This window comes from Canis lupus, chromosome 24, assembly GCF_011100685.1.
Source record: "Canis lupus familiaris isolate Mischka breed German Shepherd chromosome 24, alternate assembly UU_Cfam_GSD_1.0, whole genome shotgun sequence".
Classification (NCBI taxonomy): Eukaryota; Metazoa; Chordata; class Mammalia; order Carnivora; family Canidae; genus Canis; species Canis lupus.
Window position 1 is genome coordinate 46,991,869 of NC_049245.1, and position 7,728 is coordinate 46,999,596.

The window sequence follows — 7,728 nt, forward strand, 5'->3', positions numbered from 1 at the left end:
AAACGACGTGAGTCCTTATGTATAGGCCCCTCTGTTCCGCGTCTTCAGGGCTCCCACCCACGCCGGGGAGGGAGCACCTGAGCCCACCCCGCGTGCAGGGACCCAGTGATACTCGGCGGGGTGGACGGGCCGCACCCGGGGAGCCCACTCAGCCGCCCACAGACGTTGGCTCCTTTTCCTTTGGGGAACAGTGTTGCCCGTTCATGCGCGGGGCCTGGCGTGGACACAGGTCGTCCTCTCCCCTGGGCACACACCCCTCGGAGGGGAACCTTGGGCTCCAATGGCGATGCCGGGTCTAGTTTTGTCGGGCCCCCTTCCCTGGGCAGGAGGTGAGGCCTGTGTGCCCCCCAAGCCTGCAGGTGGTTCTGGCCACGGTTCCCGGGCCGAATGTGCACCGCCTGTGTAGCCGCTCCTCAGGTGGTGGGGCCACGGCCAAGGAGGCCGCTCCCAACATTCCGCGCTGGACCGTAGTGGCGGAAACACGCTCCTCCTGGGAATACCAACTGTTCACACACAGGCACGCACGCCCCTCCCGGGGCTTTCCCGCTCCGTGCCCGAGCTCCCCCCACCGTTGACCCTCCCCCCAAGGCCTGGGGCAGGGACCACCAGGGGCTTCCGAGGCCGATGGGGGGAAGAGGGAAATGGGTCCAAGGACAGACTCCGGGCAGGGGCTCCACCCACACATGGGCATCTCCTTCGACAACGTGGGGAGGGGATTGAGGTCCTTGATTGCTTGGCAGATGCCTCTTGGCCATCACTGTGGGCCTGACCTGTGCTAGGCTCTGGGGACACGTGCTGGCAGGAGAGGGTGACTGGAAATACGGGAGGCCATGAATCAGGAAGCAGTGCCTGAGTGGCACAAGAACAGTCAGCAGGGTGATACAGAAGTGCTGCTTTGGAAAGGGGGCCAGGGAGGCTTCCTGGAGGCAGTGTCCTGGGAGCAGGCCTAGTTAGGCAGGGCGAGGTGACTGCCCAGCAGGGAGCTCTGATCCTGCAAAGGCAGGGCAGCTGGGCACTGGGTATTACCCGTGCTGGGCCGGTTTCCTCCACGTCTCACTGGCTAGTGGTGCAGACACAGGGTCGGGCAGGTGATGGTTACCCAGAATGGCTTTGGTCCTTCCTTGGTCCCCTCCTGCTGTATGGCCTCAGGCTGGCCCTGGGGTTCAGGTTTCTCAGCTCTGTGTCCTTCAAAGGGCGTGCAAGGGCCAGGGCGTGGGGAAGGCGGGCCAGCCGGGCCTGATCCACAGGGGAGGAGGCACACGAGCAAAGAGAAGAGGAGGCTGTGTGGGACGGCTGTGCAAATGTCATCAGTGGCACGGCCAAGGACAAGGCGCCTGAGGACACACAACCCTGCAGTGTGTGGGGCTGGGGCTCCCCCAGGCCGACTGGGAGCTCCTCCGTCCTCCTGTCAGGAGAGTGAGAACGTCCCATCAGCAAGGACAGAGCTAGGCCTGTGCCTGCCGCAGCTGGTGACCCGGCGTGGGTCCTGTTTCCATGCCGGCTGCACCCCAGCCCCCAGCAAGGGTCTCGCCTGGGAAGTGGAAGGCGCTCAGGGGATGCCTGGGGCATAAGCGCATGGGTGACCGGGGTTCCTCGGGCCAGCACTCAGGGAGTGGCTCCGTGGTTGGTGGTCTGAGGGCCCGGGGCCGCCGGCTGTGACGGCGTCGTGCGGGCCGTCCTCACCTCCTGTCCTGTCTGGACGGCATAGCCTGCCCGCCCCCGGACGCCCTGTCAGCACTGCCCTCGTTCAGACACACGGGGTGCTGTCCTGCACCGGGGCACAGTGCAGGCAGGCCGGGGCACATCCTCCCAATTCTTCCAGAATCTGGAACAAAGTGGGGTTTAAGGAAGCACAGCTCCCCCCTGCAGCGTCTTCCTGCCCCAGCAGGACCCCGTCTCCAGCCTGCCTTTAGCAACCTCCCAGTGTTTACTTACTGAGCTTGCACACGAATGTGGGGGCCTGCCCCTTCCCAGGGCCCTCTGCCCCCTGTTTCCTCCACTGGCCAGCCGAGGGTATGTGTCCCTGTGCTCCAAGGCCTGGGGACCCCATCCCCCAGCGCTCCTGGTGGCAGTGAAGTTTCCACATGCTTGGCTTCCCTGCATCCCTGCACCTCTCAGGTGTATCCCTCCCCCGGGGTCCCCTGCCCACTCTCTGAGCATCCTCCAGCAGGTGCTCAGGGCCCTAGTCACCTGAGGTGGCTTTATGTGGCCCTCTTGGGAGATGCACCACACAGAGCTTCTGGGACAAAGAGCAGCATCCCTAGAACATCGAAGGCCATGCTGCTGTCACCTGCATCCTTGTGTGGCTGCCAGTCAGATCCCTGGCTCTTCACACAGGACCCGGCCCGCTCTCTGGACGCTTTAAGAGTCAGCTTTATACCCCCTGGTTCTGGAAATTTCATGACACTGTGCCTGGGGTGGGTTTTCACTCCCTCAGCCTGGAGCCTCACATCCTCCTGTTTAGGAACATTTTCTGGCAGATGATTTGCTTGGTGGCGCTCTCCCTTCTGTATTTTCCTAACTCACTAACTGCACGTCAGACTGTGTCTAAACCAGTGGTCTAATTTTATGCTTTCTCTTGTATTTTTCATTTCATTTCTTTCTAATTTATGGGACTTTAAAAAAAATATTTATTTATTCATTGGAGAGAGAGAGAGAGCACGAGCAGGAGGGGCAGAGGAGAGGAAGAGAGAATCTCGAGCAGACAGACTCCTTGCTGAGCATGGGGCCTGACGTGGGGCTCCATCCTGCGACCCAGGGATCACAAGCAAGAGCTAGACAGCTAACTGACTAGGCCACCCAGGAGCCCCGTGGCACCTTTATCTTTGCATTTTTGCCCTTGCTGTTTTTTTTTTCTTTCTTAATTTTAAAAAAAGAGCTCTTCCTTAGTCTCTGCCTGTTTCTTTTTTTACAGTATCTTGTTCTTAGGTCCTGGGTGTGATATTTTCACTTATCGCTCTGAGAGATTTTGTTCTCCTTTTTTCCTAAAGATTTTATTCATTTATTCATGAGAGACACAGAGAGAGAGAAGCAGAGACACAGGCAGAGGGAGAAGCAGGCTCCCTGTGGGTAGCCTGACGTGGGACTAAATCCTGTGACCCCCGGACCATGACCTGAGCCGAAGGCAGATGCAAAATCGCTGAGCCACTCAGGCTGCCCGAGATTTTGTTCTCTTTTCTACTATCTTTTGCTCTTCCCAACTGTCTCCTTTGGGCTTCTTTATTTTGGTAGGTACCCTGCAGGACCTTCCTGAGAGGCATGCAGTGCTGATGGGAGCAGCGTGCCTGGATGGGGTGAGGCTGGAGCACTGAGGTGAAGCAGCAGGGTCCAGGCACGTGGCAGGATGTGTTGGGAAGCTAGGCCAATTCTGCAGAACCCCCAGGTTTCCCACGAGGCAGACGAGCCCGGCTGATAGCATTCTGGGAATTAGCAGAGTCACAGTCAAGGTCGTCTCTCCAGAGGTGCCCGGGTGCCGTCTCCCTGATCCTCCCGGGCTGGCGTGCATGGGGCTGGGCTGGGGCCCCTGAGGCCAGAGCCTCCTGGCCTGCACCCCTAAGAGTGAGCCTGAGGCCTCCAGCCTCCGCCAGCCTGTGTGTCTGGAGCCTAACCGCTCCTTTAAAAGTCTCGTAACTGCTGTTCCCGTCCTCACCCCCACTCCGTGCCCCACCCTCAGAGCACCTGGCCTCCTGGATTTGGAGCCTCTCTGGTTTTCCCTGGTCTGAACGTCAGGGCCACCCCAGCACCTGTCTTCCAGCTGAGGGAGAGGAGATGGCACAGAGTCCCACTGTGGTCCTTCCCTGGGACCTTAGCTCCCTAAGCTGGGTTGGATTGGAAGTCACCCCCTTACGTTTGGGTTTGTCTGAAAGGCATTTTTGGGAGGAGATCGTACTATCGCTATTTCTCATCTCCTACTGCCACCATCAGTACCTCCGATCACTCAGCAGAAGCACTGGCCAGAGGGGACAAAGTCTGGAAACATCAAGAAATGTCACCTGGGGGCACCTGGGGGGCTCAGTCGGGTAAGCCTGTGACTCTTGACCTTGGCTCAGGTCATGATCTCAGGGTCAGGAGTGCAAGCCCCATGTTGGGCTCCATGCTGGGCGTGGAGCCTACTTAAAAAAAAAAGTCACCCAAATGCCTGCCTGCAAAAGAGGAAGAAGAAAAGCCATGCATGTCTGAGCCAAGAGCTGAAACCTGGGGGTTGTGGTGAAGGGGCCCAGAGCACCCACCATCCCCTCCTCACCTCAGGAAGGATCCTGGCACAGCGTCATAGGACGATTGAATGAGGTGCCAACAGATAAACTCAGATTTCTCATAAAATCCAGATTTCTAGCTCCCCTTAAACACGTTGGGTCTGATAGTACAGGTCACAGCAATGCCCAGGGCACTTAAAGCCATGTGTTCTTGACAAGCTGCTGAATCTTCCTGACTTTCTATGTATTTATCTGTAAAAGAAAAACTTACTTATAATAATTTCTGAAAAACAGTCTGGAGCAACAGCTGTCCCTCTCACCCAGGAAACACGCTGTCCAAACCCTGCCGTCCCCACACCCTCCCCACCCGGGAGCCTGGGAGCCCTGGGCCTGGACAATTAGGACGGTGGTGGGCAGGACCAGGGACCTTGCCGTCCCTTCCACCAGCCAAGGTGACCTTGAGCAGGGGCCCTGGCGGTAGATTGCCCAGCACACCTGGACCAGGAGTTCACACCGACTGTAGGTGCTGGGGGCCAAGGCTGTCCTCCAGAGCTGGAGCTGGCATCCTGGGGGTGCTGGGGGGCAGAGCCGAAGCACACAGGTTAGGGGGTGCGGGGTATGCCGGGGCTGCTTTGCCCCTTCCACAGGGTGGCTGGTGGCGGCAGACGGCCTGTCGGATTGGATGACATCAGAACAGAGAAGACAGGAGGGCTGGGCCGTAAGATGCCCGGAGGAAGAACATCCAGGCAGTGGGACAGCAAATCAAAGTCCTCCCTGACATTTGGAGCCCCTAGAGCCCAGTCAGGAGGAGGAGTCATGGCCCAGTTGGCAAGAGGACGTGGGGCTGCTGGCTGGGGGGACACGTGTGGAATTCAGGGCCCTCTGGCGCTGTGGTGCCCCCCCAGGCCTGTGATATGCCCGCACGGTGCCACCACCCGGCCTGAGAAGACGGTGACCAGGGCTCAGCTCCTCCGGAATGAGGATGGGGTCACACCCCCAGGACCACCCCCCAGGCCTGCAGAGGTGACAGCAGAGGGTAAGAGCAGAGGGGAGGAGGGGAGGGATGAGCCCCTGCTGAGCCCCAACAGTGGCTGTGATACTTGGGGTCCCCCCGGGAAGAGTGGCTGGGGAGCCCGGGACGAGGCCCCTGATGCAGGGGAGATGACCTGTGACCACAGAGCCCAACTGTGAGGGAGGCTGAGGCTGTGACTCAGACTTTGCTGAGAGCCGTGAGGTGGCGGAGGCAGTGGCACCAGCGCCTGGCCCTCTCTGCCCCGCGGGGGGCTCCCCCACAGCTCCCTACCCCCCCCCCCCGCAGCTCCCGCCGGGGGGCAGACTTGGCCACGCACAGTGGCTGCCGGCCCACGCGAGCTGCCCCCGGTGATCACACTATCCCGGGCACCTGCTTCAGCGGGGCCCGCAGGCCGGGGCGGTGCGGCCACACGGGGCAGAGGGAGGGCTCGGCCACTCACCCCGCAGCGTGGGCTGGCGCTCCGGCTCCGCGGCTGCTGGGCACGTCCTCACGGGCCTGGGCCGCAGCGTCCTGTCTGTAAATCCCACGCTGGAGCGTCGCTGCCCACTTGACACCGACACTGCGAACCTCAACTGCCACGACTTTCCCGTCGAGGGCCCATCTCCAGGAACGTGCCGTCCGGGCCTGACCTCTGCCCAGAACCTAGAACGCGTGGCCGGCAAGTATCAGGGCAGCGGAGGGAACATGGGCCTGTGGACTCGCAGCAGCAGCTCGGGGTCCGTGGGCTGCGCGCCGCGTCCCCTGAGCCGCACGACGGGCCGGGCAGTTCCCCCTTGGGCAACTGCTGGACACTTGGTGCCAAGGCACTCCCGAGCAGGGAAAGGACCATCCTCGCTGAGACACAACACCCCATCCCCAGATAGGTCCAGGGCGGCCGGTCCACCTCACACGTTGCTGTGGGAACGTAAGGTGGTGCCGCCACTTTGGAAGACAGTCTGGCAGTTTCTCACCATGTTAAATACAAAATTACCCTATGACCAAGCAATTCTACTCCCAGGTGTATGCCCGGGGGAAATAAAAACGGACGTCCACACAAGAACCTGTACAGGAACGTTCACGGCAGCCGTGGTCCTAGTAACTGAAAAGGAGAAACCGCCCAAACGCCCATCAGCTGAGTACGCACACTCGGTGGAACGTTATCCAGCCATAAGGAAGGAAGGATTGACCAACTCTGCAATGTGGACAAGCCTTGAGAACATCCTAATGTGTGCAAGGGAAAGAAGCCAGTCACCTGAGACCATATAGCACAGGGTTTCATTGGGGTGAGATTTCTAGGACCAGTAAACCCACAGCAGTTGCCTGGAGCTCAGGGGAGAGGGGAGTGTGGAGTGACTACTAGAGTGTAGGGGTTTTGGGGTGGGGATGAAATGATGCCGAATTATATGGTGATGGCGGCACAGCTCCAGTGCTATGCTAAACGCCACTGGACTGTAACACTTTAAATGGGCGAATGTCATGGTACTTTCTAGCTCGATAAAATCTTTAACCAAAGAGTAAGGCATGAATTCCAGTCCAGCCCATGGTGGAGAGATCAGACCCCGGAGCGCTGGCCCTGAGGTCAGCTGTGGGTGCGGAGTGCTGTTTGTGACACTCTGCCCCCAAACCCAGCAAGAGTCCCAAGGCAAACGTTGGCTCTCCTGTCCCGGTGCTTGAGAAAGACAAATAGGTATCCGCGTATGTCTACGATTGGCCGATTGGCCGTAGGAACAAGGAGAGCCACGGTACGTGTCTCGGGCATGCACTCCCCGTCCAGCTGCTGGGCCTGCTGGCGAAGCTGGAAGCAGCTCTGTACCGAGAAGCTGACCTGCGGGAGCGCAGCGCTCTCCCCCGCCCGGCCCACGTGCTGCCCCGTGGCCGCCTGGGTACCTCGGGGCTCCCGATGCACACTAGTTCTTGCCACCCAGCGCATGACCCCAGCCTCTGCATTCAGGGTGGCTAAGGCAGCAGCAGAAGGGAAGGTTTATGGTGTTACTGCCTCAGACCTCAACGTGAGTAAAAATGCCCACATGCCCAGCAGAATGCCAGCCTTTTATTGGGCCGTGAGCATGTCTTAGTAAGCGTTCCAGGGGCCCTCAGGTGGCTCACGGAGCACTGTTAGGTGAGTTCAGGCTTTGGGAGCCCAGACCGTCTCTCCCAGCCTCTGCCACGGCTTCTCTATTTGCAGGACTGCATTCTCGGGGCTGCAGGTCTGCCCCCCCAGCACAAAGACAAGTGCCCAGCCTTGGAGTGGACTTGGAGCTGGCATCCTAGGACTCTTCTGGGGAAGCCTGTGGGTTACCGTGGCAACTCCCTCGGCTGTGTCCCGCATCCTTTGCATGGGGTCAGGAGAGGACAGGGCCCTGAAGGAGTAACCGATTTCCCCAATGCCCAGCTCCAGCCTCCAGGGCAGTGTGTGTCTGGGGACCTTCGGAGGGTGAGCTCCTCGAGCACAGACATCACTTCTGGCGCCTCTCCCCCAAGGCTGAACGCTGCAGGGCAGGGGTGCCCAGGTCAGCAGCCCGA

At 59.8% G+C, this 7,728-nt stretch overlaps 1 long non-coding RNA gene across 1 annotated transcript; it reads right to left on the reverse strand.

The window, feature by feature from the left end:
* Window positions 1–3,054: 3,054 nt before the first annotated feature.
* LOC111092152 lies at window positions 3,055–5,419 on the reverse strand. Its single transcript, XR_005378107.1, has 3 exons — window positions 4,689–5,419; window positions 4,244–4,445; window positions 3,055–3,419 (listed from the first exon to the last, which is right to left on the reverse strand). It is a non-coding gene; the product is annotated as an uncharacterized LOC111092152 (long non-coding RNA).
* Window positions 5,420–7,728: the final 2,309 nt, after the last annotated feature.